The following is a 16,359-nucleotide window of genomic DNA, read 5'->3' as shown; positions in this document are numbered from 1 at the left end:
CTGTAAGTAAAACTACAACTCCTAGAATGTCCTTAATATAGGGAACACCACTATTATGTGGAAGAAAATGCTCTGGTCAGATGAGACCAAAATAATTGTTTTTGGGTTATGAGGGGCTGCTGATAAGTCTTTGTGATCTTTTTTTGTTTGTATAGTAATGAATGTTACATCACATGAAAGCCTTATGTGTCTAACATATGTTTTCAAAATTTTGTGTTTATAGTAACAGTGTTTTACGCACGCAAGAAAACAAAATGGCGGAGTCTAATGTGATATTCACAGCAACTGAGAGCAGAGAAGTGATAGAATTTTTGTTTCTACAAGGAAAGTCCGGGAAGGATATTCATTGTGATATGTTACAGACATTGGGGGATCAATGCCCTTCATATTCCACAGTTAAGGATTGGGTTGCCAAATTTAAAACGGGCCACTTCAGCACCAATGATAAGGAACGTCCTGGACGACTGAGAGTGGTGGTTGTTCTGTACCCCTGCCATATTTTTCTAGAAAATTTAAGAGTGGTTCACAGGGGTCAGAAACTTGTGAGGAATTAAAGGGAACCTGTCATCAGAAATTTGGCTTTCAACCTAAATGTTTCCCCCTCTGCAGCTCCTGGGCTGCATTCTAGTAAGGTTTCTATACTTTTTGTGCCCCCTTTTAAACCAAAATAAATACTTTATAAAACTGTACCTTTCGGTTTGAAAATCTTGTAAATTATCCATGGGGGCGGGCCGTGTGGCATCCGTTGCTGTATCTTACGCCATCCCCCATGCTCCAAATCATCCCTCAGGACGCCGCCCACTGCGCCCGAGGTCCTGTGCACACCGGGACACCTGGTGACGTGGTCGCAGGCACGAGGTTATGGGCGGTGCTGTGAGTGCATCGCAAGTGCCCGCCCATACTCTCGTGGCGTGCACGGGACCTCGGGCGCAGTGGGCGGCGTCCTGAGGGATGATTTGGAGCATGGGGGACGGCGTAAGATACAGCAACGGACGCCACACGGCCCGCCCCTTATGGATAATTTACAAGATTTTCAAACCGAAAGGTACAGTTTTATAAAGTATTTATTTTGGTTTAAAAGGGGGCACAAAAATTATAGAAACCTTACTAGAATGCAGCCCAGGAGCTGCAGAGGGGGAAACGTTTAGGTTGAAAGCCAAATTTCTGATGACAGGTTCCCTTTAATTCTTCACAAGTTTCTGACCCTTTAAATCTGCTGAAAGGATGGGTTGAGCTTGGTCAGGTTGTAAGAAAAGACTGTTCTAGTCTAGAAGATATGGGCTGGAAAAGGTACTTTATTAACACCTATTTGGGTGGCACTGTGCTGAGATAGTTGGAATAACATGGATTAAGAAGTCCTACAGTGTAAACTAACCGAAACTGCGGGGTCATGCACACTGAGCCGAAATCCAGTGTCGGGCAGCGATGGTAGCGGAGAAGTGAGTGAGATCATCCTGTGATGCTGCGCGTTCATTAGCATGATAGCACACCCACAGGGACATACTAATGTGGCACCCTGCAGTTATGTCGCCACAGTAATATCTGGTTGGTGCAGTAAGGGATTTCCCACATTAGAAGTACTCACATACAACACTTTCCACCCCAGGACTGGAGGGGGAGCTCTACTTAACTGACGTCAGGCGTACTGGCTGATGTCAGTTAAAGTCTCCTAGAAATTAAAATGCTGGGGGTGGAGAGAGGCAGTTGAAACCGGTGGGGTCCTTGCAGGACTGACAGAGGAAGCAACCTGAAAACGGGGCTGTGCTGGACCAGGACCAGGGGAAAAAGCCTAGCAGTGTGAAGGATCCTGAGTGAGGGTCGGACGCAAGGCGAGACAGAGAAGGGGGTGAAGGGACCAGTTCGGTACACCCAAGAAGAAGCAACCAGGACACCGGAGTCCGAGTCTGCATGGGTTCAGTCAGGCCTAGCAGAAAAGTCCGGAAGGTGAGGGGGACTTCAGTCTCCCAGCACATAAGCACTTGTAGCACAGCCATCAATAGAGCCAGGGACTGCAGCAGAGTTAGTGGTGCCCAGCAGAACGGTTCATTACGCCTGCTATACAAGTGAGAGATACAGGAAAGTTTAGGGCCAGGTTTGAAACAGCCCAGGACTTAAACAGACACACAGCAATAAGGAGGCCTCATAACTCACAGATGTGGAAATCCCAACTGCCAACTGACCACCCGGACTGTACTCTGGAGATAACCCTGCTATTGTGGAGCCCCGCATTAACTTCTGATGCAGGACGCCGCAGGGTCTCCACGGGCTTGGAAATCTTCTGGTGACGGTAGGTTACCTTCAATGGGGGATTCGTGACGCCACTCTCGGTATTTGCGGTCAGGGGTGACCGCCACTGCAGTTAGGGGGACGCCTGAGGTTGATGTTAGATGCAGTCGGTTGTTGTAGCCTCCCGAGAGTGAGGCTGGCCCCAGGTCCCAGTGTAAGTGTGTAGTACCAAAGGTCGCAGAAAAACTCACACACAAAACAGCAATGTCTTTCAGGGTTTTTACTCACTTTCAGGTGGCAGGGGTGAGTTAACCCGGACGATGCTATGGTGGACCAGGTGGAACCAGATATCCCTTCGGCTAATGTAGGGGTGACTGCTGACTCGCCTTCCTAGCACTTCCTGTTTTGAGGTGACCCCGACTTGAAGTCTTGCTGGGATCACCCAGGGAAGTCGCATACGCTGTTCTCCCCTTTCTGGCCTGTTTGCAGGCAGCGTGGACCAAGTAATTCTGGCTGCTTGCCTTCTGTCACTTGAGGGGCCCCTCATTGCTGCTGTAGCTGTGGACTCGGTGTAGGCTGGTGAGGCGCATAAAGTGCCCTCACCGGCAGGTTTGGCAGACCAACTGAACGGGCCCCTGCTCTGGGTCAACTGACAGTCCCCTTACTCAGCCACCTCTCTACACTCTGGCCTCAGGTGGTTTTCAGGCAGCACTGGACAGTAGCCCTTCTTCCCCGCCAGTAGACACGAACGGTGAAGTGTCTGGAAGGGCCCTGCTCCACTGCTCTGCTCTCCAGACACGGCTCCTCCACTCCTTCTCCTTCGGCTGCCTCTGCACAACTGTCTTGTACCCAGTGACACCACCCACCACTAGCTGGGAGGCGAGGGCCACGACCCCTCCCTGAGTCTGCTCAGGGGTCCCCTCTAGCTGTGTGTGTGTTCCTGGTTACTAGTGTTCCGTGTGTCCACACCCTAGTCAGCCTCTGGGATTACCTGTGTTGTACTGACCCACCATGGGTGCAGTACTCAGTGCTGCCTGACCAGGTCAGGGGCGCCACACTATCAGTAAAGGTACAGAAAGAACGATCCGGTGTGTGCATGTGACAGCTATTGCTATCCAAGGTCCAGCTCTCACTACAGACTGTATTTGCCTGAACATGGGGAGCCGCAACTCTGTGACCTTGAGGAGACCGATTGTTATGGTATGGCTACCTGATAGACTAATAGATGGATAAATATGCCTATCAGAAGTCAGGGTCACCGTGCAGTGATGTTATGGCTGCTGCTGGTAGATCAATGACTGAACTGCAATCAGTAAAACTGCTAAAACTGAGGCTCCCCTGAGTTACACTACCCACAGGGAGGAAAGTAATGGTAGGACCGTGAACTCTGTTATACCACAGAGAGGTCAGAGATATTGTTATAGAATTGGGGCACTCTGTTACAGCACAGAGGGGTATGACATATAGCTATAGTAATGGAAACTCTGTTACAGCACAGAGAGCCAAGGCCTGAGATCTCGTGTTACAAGTGCAACGAAAGCTCTAATATAGCCTCTGCCAAGCACTGTATTTCACAGCGTCAGATTACGACTTGTTAACTCTGTTACTTCACAGAAGTTAATATATATATATATATATATATATATATATATATATATATTGTGTATGTATTTATGGCGTACACAGTATGATTAGAGAGTATTTAGTGGGTACTAGCCATATCCCACTATGGAGGAGACTCAAATGATTTGTAGAGGAGTCAATGAGGTCAATAGCTCCTATCAAGGACTGCTGTGGAGTTCCACCAGCTAACCACGGGTGAACCCAATACTAGCGTAGCCCAGAAGCTCTGCCTAACCGGCAACTGACCCTAGTCTGGTTTGATGTGACCACGACGCCTTGCCCTACACCTACCTCCTAACCCTGTATCAGTCCCAGAGGACTTCGACGCCTGGCCCTGTACTAACATGGTAAGTGCTTGCTGCACCACATATGAAGACGACTGAGCATGGCAATGTGGGTGCCCAAGGCTTATATAATTTAAGGACAGCCCACAAGATGGAGATACCAATGAGCTGTCTTCCATGTGACCACGTCACTGATGGCGTCACTGTTGCCAATGGGATCGCGCCACATCATCTGTGATGTCACCACGGCCAATGGGATTTTGCCATGTCATCTGTGATGTCACAAGGCCAATGGGATCCAATGGGATACCGCCAGGGTCATGGAGCCGGACCCTGCCACCGCTGACATCCCTGGACTAGTCTGGCCTGGTTCCGAGTACTGCCTAAGGCCCTGGGGCAGGCGTGTCACTAACATGCTAATGAGGCCGACTAGCAAGGGAAGCAATGCCTTTGGACTAGTCCCCGCACTCATTAGCATATGATAAAAGATTTTTAGAAATACTTTTTCTAAAGATCTCTTTATCTATGCTAGTGTATACAGGGACGGTTAGGCAGGGATTAGCAATATGCACCCAGAACTGCTCATGGTTCTGGGTGCATATAACACCTGACAAGTTCCCTTTAAATAATGTCCTAGATGATTTACTCCCATGTCCATGAAGTTACACCCCACCTTTCTATTATCTGCCACATGGGAAAAATTAAAAAAGGTTTATAATGGGCACATGTCAAATTTAGTAAACACTAGAACAATTAACTCTAGCATGCACTTAGGTGCAGAGTACCGTAATCTTTTCTAGCCTAATTTGTATCAAAGGGTGGGTTAGTTCATTCCTCAATATTCAACCAAGTACACAAAGTAGTGGCAGACAGTGGCACAGGTGCAATAATTTTGCATACAGCACATCCACACTGACAAGAGTAGATCATTAAGAAACATGGAAGGAGTGTTGAACCACATGTAGCTGGAACAAAATGCCATGAAAATGATAGTGCTAATTTATACTCTAGAAGAGAAGTCTAGGCATAGTGAGAGAGTAGTTTGATATATCTACAAGAAATTATGATATTCCTGGTTAACTTGTTTGTTTATAAGAAACCACCTGAGACAAACCTCTAAAACAAAGTCTTTATTGATATTAAATATTAAAACAATGAGACACCAAGTGTCTAATAAACATAGAGGACAAAAGACAATGTGCTCGTGAAGGGCCAGATGGAAGGTAGAGAAAGCGTGCAGGAATATACTAATAAATGGATAGTTAGATGAGTTCTAAGCAATCTAAGAGGGACTAAGTAGATCCTCCACTTATCCTACCTACCCGCAGAGAGTGTTAATGTACTGAACACCCCCAGCTCCGGGTGGCTATCCCTGGCTGTCCCTGCTCTTCCCTGGCCTACGCCCAACACCAACCAGGTGAATTGTGTACAAACCAGAACAAACATATAAAACAGTTAGATTTGTTGGTTCCTGAACTTGGACTGAATGCTATGTTCCAGTCAAATACTGTATCAACAGCAGTTAGGATCAAGCTCCTGGGTCCACCAAGTAGGCCGGTACCCAAAGCTTCTCCCGACGCGTTTCCCCCCCTCCTAAATAAGTGGTCGGGGGTTCATCAGGGGCTTGATCCTGCTGGGTACTACCGATGGACTGACGCTGTCTCACTGTATGAATTATGTAATTAGGTCCTAGAGCTATATATACATCAAATGTGCGGTTGTGCTGTGAAGCAGGCCAGCTTTGAAATAGGGGTTCATTCTTGTCCATCGGCGGCATGATAATCTGATCTGTGTATAGACAGGGTATGTATATTCCTGGCTGATGAATACGCTTTCTGTGGTGACCATAGCCCATTATGGATACATATATTCACTATTCTATAAGTTACACTGTTTATTATAGGACCGGTCTCTATGTCTGTGGTATAATATGCAGGAATATTCACGGATTGTGATACGACAATCCGGGCAGCCAGAGCAGCAACTAGAAGTTTTTGGGCCTCTTATTAAAATCTTATATGAGATCTGTGACTGGCCAGTGGATTCGTGGTAGTAGCGGTGGCTACTATAGGCCGCTGGCCATGTCAATCTTACAATGATACCTCACTTTCGGTTTTTCGGAACCTTGAGGGGATAGGCTCCCTCATGTGTCAATCTTGCCAAGATAGTGACTGGTTGCTGGTTCCGTTTTGTCATTTCCGGTAGCAGCAGTGGCTACAATAGGCTGCTGGCTATGTCAATCTTAAAACGATACCTCACTTCCGGTTTCACGGAACAATGAGGGGATAGGCCCCTTCATGTGTCAGTCTTGCAAGGATGGGACTGCCCACCTTCACTTCCGGGCGCGGGCTCTTTAAAGATGACTGTGGTAATGGCAGACAATACAGCATGCGGAGATACCACAGGATGCACCACCTCTAGCCCTGGCAGCCGTTCCTCCACTCTCTGCGTGACTAGATGTGCAAATAGTGCTCGGGACATTTGTCCTTGCAGATTGAGTGTGTTTTATGCTATACATCTGGTAGGTAACTGTTCCCTTTCTTTGCATATTTCATCTATTGACTAGTGATATCTGCCAGACATTTAGAAACCTTATGCTAGTTCTGTGTATATATTCTTTTCACAGGTGCACACATTGCCCTGTAAATTTTAAAGCAGAGACCCAGCGTTTCCATGCAGGAATCATTACATTGCAGGTATTCAGGGGTTAAATGGTGATGTAAGGTCACATGAGTCTGCCCTACACATAGGTGATGCAATACACTTTGTTTCACAGGGCTGCTACCTGGATTACAGAACAGCAACTCGTATAATACAGGAGAGGGCCGACTAATCCCCCTGTTCAAAGCTGTGTATCTTGTATCAACAAGAGGCTTACCATCACAATTTTAGGTATATCTCTACCACCCATGTTAATATGTACTCATGGATGTGCAGCATCTAGTGTCTAGATTTGGACACTGTGTCTCTATTTGTGCTGCTGATTTTCTCCCCTTCCTATTTATTTACAGGAGTTAAGAGGCTGATTTGATATATTGAGAGTTCCTGTGGAACATGGCTATTTATACGATCTAATGAGGTATGGGATCTCTAGACATTATAAGCAGGGGTGGGATTCAAATTTTTAACAACAGGTTATCTGTAAACCCCGCCCATTTGAAAACCACACCCATTCTGTAACCACACCCACTTTGTTAGCCACACCCATTTTCACGCACTTTCCTCAACCAAAAATACAAGTATAATCTCTTTCCCCTTCTGCCCCTCCTCCACCGTCACTCCCCTGTCTATTACGAGTTGTTCCCGTCACTGTCAGTCATATTGTATTAAACGGTTTTTCTACAATTTTTAAAAATTATTACTAAAAATTAAGGCTAAATTGGAACGGACGACCTTCCCCACACAGATCCCATCCCATGTGGTCTCTCCCCCCCTGCAGATCCCATCCCATGTGGTCTCTCCCCCCCTGCAGATCCCATCCCATTATGGCCTCTTTCCCCCTGCAGATACCATCCCATGTGGTCTCTCCCCCCCTGCAGATCCCATCCCATGTGGTCTCTCCCCCCCTGCAGATCCCATCCCATTATGGCCTCTTTCCCCCTGCAGATACCATCCCATGTGGTCTCTCCCCCCCTGCAGATCCCATCCTATGTGGTCTCTCCCCCCTGCAGATCCCATCCCATTATGGCCTCTTTCCCCCTGCAGATACCATCCCATGTGGTCTCTCCCCCCCTGCAGATCCCATCCCATGTGGTCTCTCCCCCCCTGCAGATCCCATCCCATTATGGCCTCTTTCCCCCTGCAGATACCATCCCATGTGGTCTCTCCCCCCCTGCAGATCCCATCCCATGTGGTCTCTCCCCCCCTGCGGATCCCATCCCATTATGGCCTCTTTCCCCCTGCAGATACCATCCCATGTGGTCTCTCCCCCCCTGCAGATCCCATCCTATGTGGTCTCTCCCCCCTGCAGATCCCATCCCATTATGGCCTCTTTCCCCCTGCAGATACCATCCCATGTGGTCTCTCCCCCCCTGCAGATCCCATCCCATGTGGTCTCTCCCACCCTGCAGATCCCATCCCATTATGGCCTCTTTCCCCTGCAGATCCCATCCTATTATGGCCCCTTTCTCCCCTGCAGATCCCATCCTATTATGGCCCCTTTCTCCCCTGCAGATCCCATCTCATGTGATCCTTTTCCCCTGCAGATCCCATCCTATTATGGCCCCTTTCTCCCCTGCAGATCTCATCCTATTATGGCCCCTTTCTCCCCTGCAGATCCCATCCTAGTATGGCCCCTTTCTCCCCTGCAGATCCCATCCTATTATGGCTCCTTTCTCCCCTGCAGATCCCATCCCATTATGGCCCCTTTCCCCCTGCAGATCCCATCCTATTATGGCCCCTTTCCCCTGCAGATCCCATCCTATTATGACCCCTTTTCCCCCTGCAGATCCCATCCTATTATGGCCCCTTTCTCCCCTGCAGATCCCATCCCATTATGGCCCCTTTCCCCCTGCAGATCCCATCCCATTATGGCCCCTTTCCCCCTACAGATCCCATCCCATTATGGCCCCTTTCCCCCTGCAGATCCCATCCCATTATGGCCCCTTTCCCCCTGCAGATCCCATCCCATTATGGCCTCTTTCCCCCTGCAGATCCCATCCCATTATGGCCCCTTTCCCCCTGCAGATCCCATCCCATTATGGCCCCTTTCTCCCTGCAGTTCCCATCCTATTATGGCCCCCTCTCCCCTATAGCCACATATAGTAACAGTTCCCATCTTATGTGGCCCCTCTCCCTGCAGCTTCGGCTCACTGAGTGGCTTACCTGATCCAAGCACCGGCCTCTCCTGTGTCTCCTGTGCTCCTCCGCGGCTCTCTGCAGTCACCATGACGCGATGACGCTGACAGATGGCAGACGGCAGGAGGAGGAGCTCCCTCCTCACACTGCTGTGACCTCTCTGCAGTGTCATCGCGTCACTGCACGCCGGGTCAGGGAGCACAGGCTGCACTGAACCAGGAAGTGCGGCACGGAGGTATGGAGATTCATTTGTGCTAGTGTCTTAAAGAGACACTAACACAAATGAATACAGCAGGGAACCGGATCTCCAGAGCTGTTTCTTGCCGGTTCTGGGAACCGGCTGCTATTTTAACAACCGGTTCTCCAGAACCGGACAGAACCAGCTGAATCCCACCCCTGATTATAAGCCTCTATGCTCTGGAAAATAGGAGGAGACAGACGTATTGAGAGTGTTTTTTGTCATGACCCTCCCCCTTTTTTCTTTCAGGTGTAATATACTGCATTTATGCATCATAAATAGCACTATTCATGCTGAGACATCATTCTTTGAGGAAATAAGGTAGAGGCTCAATGTGTATTGATTTGGCCCACCTTCTGTTTTGTTTTATTTTAGGAGGGACTAATAACTAGTGGGGATAAATAACTAATGTGGACTTTTGCCGCCATTTGTTATAGGAAGTAACATATGCGTTTTGGAGACCTCATTAAGACATATTAGGCAAGCATACTCTGCTGCTGCTGCTACTTTATTAATCTTGGGAGCTTTTCCAAGTAAGTCTTACACATTTAGAGGCTTTTTGGAGATTGATATCAATTTAATTTCCATATTGAATTACACCATTTGTCTTTTTTATTCTTTCAGGTGTTGTTGGCAATTTACCCCTGATGAACCCCCGACCACTTAGTTAGGAGGGGGGAAACGCGTCGGGAGAAACTTTGGGTACCGGCCTACTTGGTGGACCCAGGAGCTTGATCCTAACTGCTGTTGATACAGTATTTGACTGGAACATAGCATTCAGTCAAAGTTCAGGAACCAACAAATCTAACTGTTTTATATGTTTGTTCTGGTTTGTACACAATTTACCTGGTTGGTGTTGGGCATAGGCCAGGGAAGAGCAGGGACAGCCAGGTATAGCCACCCGGAGCGGGGGGTGTTCAGTACATTATAACACTCTCCGCAGGTAGGTAGGATAAGTGGAGGATCTACTTAGTCCCTCTTAGATTGCTTAGAACTCATCTAACTATCCATTTATTAGTATATTCCTGCACGCTTTCTCTACCTTCCATCTGGCCCTTCACGAGCACATTGTCTTTTGTCCTCTATGTTTATTAGACACTTGGTGTCTCATTGTTTTAATATTTAATATCAATAAAGACTTTGTTTTAGAGGTTTGTCTCAGGTGGTTTCTTATAAACAAACAAGTTAACCAGGAATATCATAATTTCTTGTAGATATATCAAACTACTCTCTCGCTATGCCTAGACTTCTCTTCTAGAGTATAAATTAGCACTATCATTTTCATGGCATTTTGTTCCAGCTACATGTGGTTCAACACTCCTTCCATGTTTCTTAATGATCTACTCTTGTCAGTGAGGATGTGCTGTATGCAAAATTATTGCACCTGTGCCACTGTCTGCCACTACTTTGTGTACTTGGTTGAATATTGAGGAATGAACTAACCCACCCTTTGATACAAATTAGGCTAGAAAAGATTACGGTACTCTGCACCTAAGTGCATGCTAGAGTTAATTGTTCTAGTGTTTACTAAATTTGACATGTGCCCATTATAAACCTTTTTTAATTTTTCCCATGTGGCAGATAATAGAAAGGTGGGGTGTAACTTCATGGACATGGGAGTAAATCATCTAGGACATTATTTAAAGGGAACTTGTCAGGTGTTATATGCACCCAGAACCATGAGCAGTTCTGGGTGCATATTGCTAATCCCTGCCTAACCGTCCCTGTATACACTAGCATAGATAAAGAGATCTTTAGAAAAAGTATTTCTAAAAATCTTTTATCATATGCTAATGAGTGCGGGGACTAGTCCAAAGGCATTCCTTCCCTTGCTAGTCAGCCTCATTAGCATGTTAGTGACACGCCTGCCCCAGGGCCTTAGGCAGTACTCGGAACCAGGCTAGACTAGTCCAGGGATGTCAGCGGTGGCAGGGTCCGGCTCCGGATAGTTTATTTTGGGTGTGGTTTACTTTAACTTTTTTGTCTAGTATACACTTCTGTTGTTGTGGAAAATTAAAACACTCAATGGACTGACTAGAAACTTGGAAATCTGATATAAGCAGGAAAGTGAACAATAAAAGTGAACAATAATTTTATTAAATATACTTTTATTTTCTCTTTTATGTACTCTCTCTTGTTGGTCTTATTTAGTCTTATTTAAAACCTTCCCACCACAACAAAATTTCACTTTTGCAATGTTTTTTTCAACCTTTCATCAAAGACCCATAACTTTTTTATTTTTCTGTCAATAAAACAATATAAGGGCTTGGTTTTGTTTATAAAAAAAAATAACAATAAAAAAAAATTGTAGTTTTGGATGCAACCATTTAATTTACCATGCCATGTACTGAAAAATGGCCCCTGGCCTCATTAGCAACCTATTGGCACCCAACTCTATACACCTGTACCAGACAACCATGACTGTGCAATCCTTTCTATTATGATTTTTCTAAAATCTGTTTTTCTACATTGAGACAATTAAATTGAAGATTATTCTTCATCTTTTACATAAGCTTCGCTCCACATGAGACCATATGTTCTGCACAGACCACTTGCTTAATCTCCATATTGTCTAAACTTGACTGTTAAGGTCCAGTCACACTAAGCAACTTACCAGCGATCCCAACAACGATAGGGATCGCTGGTAAGTTGCTAGGAGGTTGCTGGTGAGCTGTCACACTGCAACGCTCCAGCGATCCCACCAGCAACCTGACCTGGCAGGGATCGCTGGAGCGTGGCTACACCAGTTGCTGGTGAGCTCACCAGCAACCAGTGACCAGCCCCCAGTCTCCTAGTTACAGCACACATCAGGTTAATTAACCCGATGTGTGCTGCAGCTAAATGTGCACAGAGCAGGGAGCAGCGCACAATGCTTAGCGCTGGCTCCTTGCTCTCCTAGTTACAGCACACATCGGGTTAATTACCTGATGTGTGCTGCAGCTACATGTGCACAGAGCAGGAGCCGGCACTGACAGTGAGAGCGGCGGAGGCTGGTATCAAAGGTAAATATCGGGTAACCAAGGACAGGGCTTCTTGGTTACCCGATGTTTACATTGGTTACCAGCCTCAGCAGAAGCTGGCTCCCTGCTCACTGCACATATTTGATGCCTTAGTGCACATTGGTGCTGGCTCTTTGTTGTTTCTTTGTTGAATTGGTCGGTGGTTGACCTCCACCTTGCTACGCACCCCAATTTGGGATGTATTCCATCTGTATAGATTTTGGCGTTTGGTGACTGTTCACATTGGGTCATCAGGCTTTGTCCACAGGCTATATATATACTTCATGCAGCATTTGCTTGGACCTGTCCCGCCCACAACCGTGACTCAGTCATGGGTACGGGACTGCAATAGACCAGGTGAGTGCTGCTGAGAGCAGTTCTGTTATTCATGTGTGAGGCCGCATGGCACATTTTATAAAAATATTTTAGTGTAGGACTGCTTCAAATGAGATTTGCCGTGACGTGGCGAAGCAGCTCAAGAAATTGCAATTTTTTGCCAAAAATCTCAAAAAAAATTTTTTATAATGCAGTTTGGAATATTTGATGCCTTAGTGCACATTGGTGCTGGCTCTTTGTTGTTTCTTTGTTGAATTGGTCGGTGGTTGACCTCCACCTTGCTACGCACCCCAATTTGGGATGTATTCCATCTGTATAGATTTTGGCGTTTGGTGACTGTTCACATTGGGTCATCAGGCTTTGTCCACAGGCTATATATATACTTCATGCAGCATTTGCTTGGACCTGTCCCGCCCACAACCGTGACTCAGTCATGGGTACGGGACTGCAATAGACCAGGTGAGTGCTGCTGAGAGCAGTTCTGTTATTCATGTGTGAGGCCGCATGGCACATTTTATAAAAATATTTTAGTGTAGGACTGCTTCAAATGAGATTTGCCGTGACGTGGCGAAGCAGCTCAAGAAATTGCAATTTTTTGCCAAAAATCTCAAAAAATTTTTTTTATAATGCAGTTTGGAATATTTGATGCCTTAGTGCACATTGGTGCTGGCTCTTTGTTGTTTCTTTGTTGAATTGGTCGGTGGTTGACCTCCACCTTGCTACGCACCCCAATTTGGGATGTATTCCATCTGTATAGATTTTGGCGTTTGGTGACTGTTCACATTGGGTCATCAGGCTTTGTCCACAGGCTATATATATACTTCATGCAGCATTTGCTTGGACCTGTCCCGCCCACAACCGTGACTCAGTCATGGGTACGGGACTGCAATAGACCAGGTGAGTGCTGCTGAGAGCAGTTCTGTTATTCATGTGTGAGGCCGCATGGCACATTTTATAAAAATATTTTAGTGTAGGACTGCTTCAAATGAGATTTGCCGTGACGTGGCGAAGCAGCTCAAGAAATTGCAATTTTTTGCCAAAAATCTCAAAAAAATTTTTTTATAATGCAGTTTGGAATATTTGATGCCTTAGTGCACATTGGTGCTGGCTCTTTGTTGTTTCTTTGTTGAATTGGTCGGTGGTTGACCTCCACCTTGCTACGCACCCCAATTTGGGATGTATTCCATCTGTATAGATTTTGGCGTTTGGTGACTGTTCACATTGGGTCATCAGGCTTTGTCCACAGGCTATATATATACTTCATGCAGCATTTGCTTGGACCTGTCCCGCCCACAACCGTGACTCAGTCATGGGTACGGGACTGCAATAGACCAGGTGAGTGCTGCTGAGAGCAGTTCTGTTATTCATGTGTGAGGCCGCATGGCACATTTTATAAAAATATTTTAGTGTAGGACTGCTTCAAATGAGATTTGCCGTGACGTGGCGAAGCAGCTCAAGAAATTGCAATTTTTTGCCAAAAATCTCAAAAAAATTTTTTTATAATGCAGTTTGGAATATTTGATGCCTTAGTGCACATTGGTGCTGGCTCTTTGTTGTTTCTTTGTTGAATTGGTCGGTGGTTGACCTCCACCTTGCTACGCACCCCAATTTGGGATGTATTCCATCTGTATAGATTTTGGCGTTTGGTGACTGTTCACATTGGGTCATCAGGCTTTGTCCACAGGCTATATATATACTTCATGCAGCATTTGCTTGGACCTGTCCCGCCCACAACCGTGACTCAGTCATGGGTACGGGACTGCAATAGACCAGGTGAGTGCTGCTGAGAGCAGTTCTGTTATTCATGTGTGAGGCCGCATGGCACATTTTATAAAAATATTTTAGTGTAGGACTGCTTCAAATGAGATTTGCCGTGACGTGGCGAAGCAGCTCAAGAAATTGCAATTTTTTGCCAAAAATCTCAAAAAAATTTTTTTATAATGCAGTTTGGAATATTTGATGCCTTAGTGCACATTGGTGCTGGCTCTTTGTTGTTTCTTCACTGCACATTAGTTGTTGCTGTCTCGCTGTCACACACAGCGATCTGTGCTTCACAGCAGGACAGCAACAACTAAAAAATGGCCCAGGACATTCAGCAACAACCAACGACCTCACAGCAGGGGCCAGGTTGTTGCTGGATGTCACACACAGCAACATCGCTAGCAACGTCACAAAAGTTGTTCGTTAGCAGCGATGTTGCTAGCGATGTTGCTTAGTGTGACGGGGCCTTTAGGTTCCAAATAACAGGGAAACCGTTGTAGGAGCTCTAAACCTGGCTAGTAGGGATGTATTTAACAGAGAAACACAAGCTGAGGCTGCTTCTGGCCCTAGCCATATTTGAGCAATTGAGTGTGATTGGCTCAATAATGTCATTGCAATTCCGGATATTGTGCAACTATGTAAGCACAACAACTTAAATAAGTGAAGAGCAAGGCAATAGAAGAGGCTGTCCAATTTCATATATTGAAACCCACTAGTTTACTCTCTTCATATTCTCTGTGTATCACTGCACAATTGAAGCATTCTTTAAGGGAATCTGTTAGCAGGTTTTTGCTACCTCATCTGAGAACAGCATGAAGTATGCAAGAAAGCCTTGAATCCAATGATGTATTACTTTGTTAATGGGATGCAGCGCAATGCAGCAGTGCTGAAAAAGCTGCCCTGTATAGAACTTGTACATTGACAGCGCAAATCAGAGGAGGGGCGTTTGGCATATGGCAAAAAACAAACAGTGCAAAAAAAATCATCACAGACCTTTACAAAAGAGGCATCCTTGAGTTTTATGTTTCATCCCTTAATGCATGCTCTGCTCAGATTACATAGGAAAAACCTGCTGACAGATACCCTTTAAGATCTCAGTACTAGAGATGAGTGAAACGGCCGCGGTTCGGCTCAAGCTCGGTTCGCCGAACCGAGGTCTGGTTCGAGTTAGGTTCGCCGAACCGATTCGGCGAACCACTCAAACCCATAGGAAACAATGGGAGGCAATCACAAACACATAAAAACGCATTATAAATGTACACATACAGTTAATAAACATTGCCATAACACTTACCTGTCCCCGGGATGCGTCCTGCACTCTGTCTCCTGCCGCTATTCCTCCCGATAATCGCTGCATCCTCCTGTTAACCAGCAGTGATGCAGGACCTACGTGACATCATCAAAATAGCATGTGACCAGTGACGTGTCTGTTATCTCATTGCCTACAGACTGGTCACATGACTAGGACGCCTCATGCTAGGACCTGTCATTGCATCTCTCTGTTACACGGTGCATGTTTGTGTATCGTTGTGTACCGGCGACATGCTCTAGCACACAGTCGACTCCCCGCTCTGCTTCCCCGTTCCCTTAAGGTACCGTCACACTAAGCGACGCTCCAGCGATCCCACCAGCAACCTGACCTGGCAGGGATCGCTGGAGCGTCGCTACACGGGTTGCTGGTGAGCTGACACACAGGCAGATCTCACCAGCAACCAGTGACCAGCCCCCAAGCCAGCAGCACGCGTGAAAGCGATGCTGCGCCTGGTAACGAAGGTAAATATCGGGTAACCAACCCGATATTTACCTTGGCTACCAGCGCACACCGCTTAGCGCTGGCTCCCTGCACTCCTAGCCACAGTACACATCGGGTTAATTTAACGCTACCAGCACGCAGCGGCACCGGAATCACGTAATCAGAGCAGCGTTGCTATGGCAACCCATGCCACCGCTTACAGCCGGGAGCCTGTGGTCACTCTCACAGAGTGATTTCTGCACGGAGCACAGCGTCTTCCCCCATGCAGCTGTGCTGTCTGATGGAGCAGACAGAGCTGCATGTGTTGAAGGGGAAAGAAGACAAGAGCAGGATCGTGGAGGG

At 46.6% G+C, this 16,359-nt stretch overlaps 1 protein-coding gene across 2 annotated transcripts in view; it reads right to left on the bottom strand.

Annotated features, from left to right (window-relative positions):
* The window catches only part of SLC12A7 (solute carrier family 12 member 7), a 1,179,416-nt gene that overhangs the window by 165,046 nt on the left and 998,011 nt on the right, over nucleotides 1-16,359 (bottom strand). The window lies entirely within an intron of this gene.

Source organism: Anomaloglossus baeobatrachus, chromosome 6, assembly GCF_048569485.1.
Source record: "Anomaloglossus baeobatrachus isolate aAnoBae1 chromosome 6, aAnoBae1.hap1, whole genome shotgun sequence".
NCBI classification, from domain to species: domain Eukaryota; kingdom Metazoa; phylum Chordata; class Amphibia; order Anura; family Aromobatidae; genus Anomaloglossus; species Anomaloglossus baeobatrachus.
This window is presented reverse-complemented; position numbering and strand designations above follow the sequence as displayed.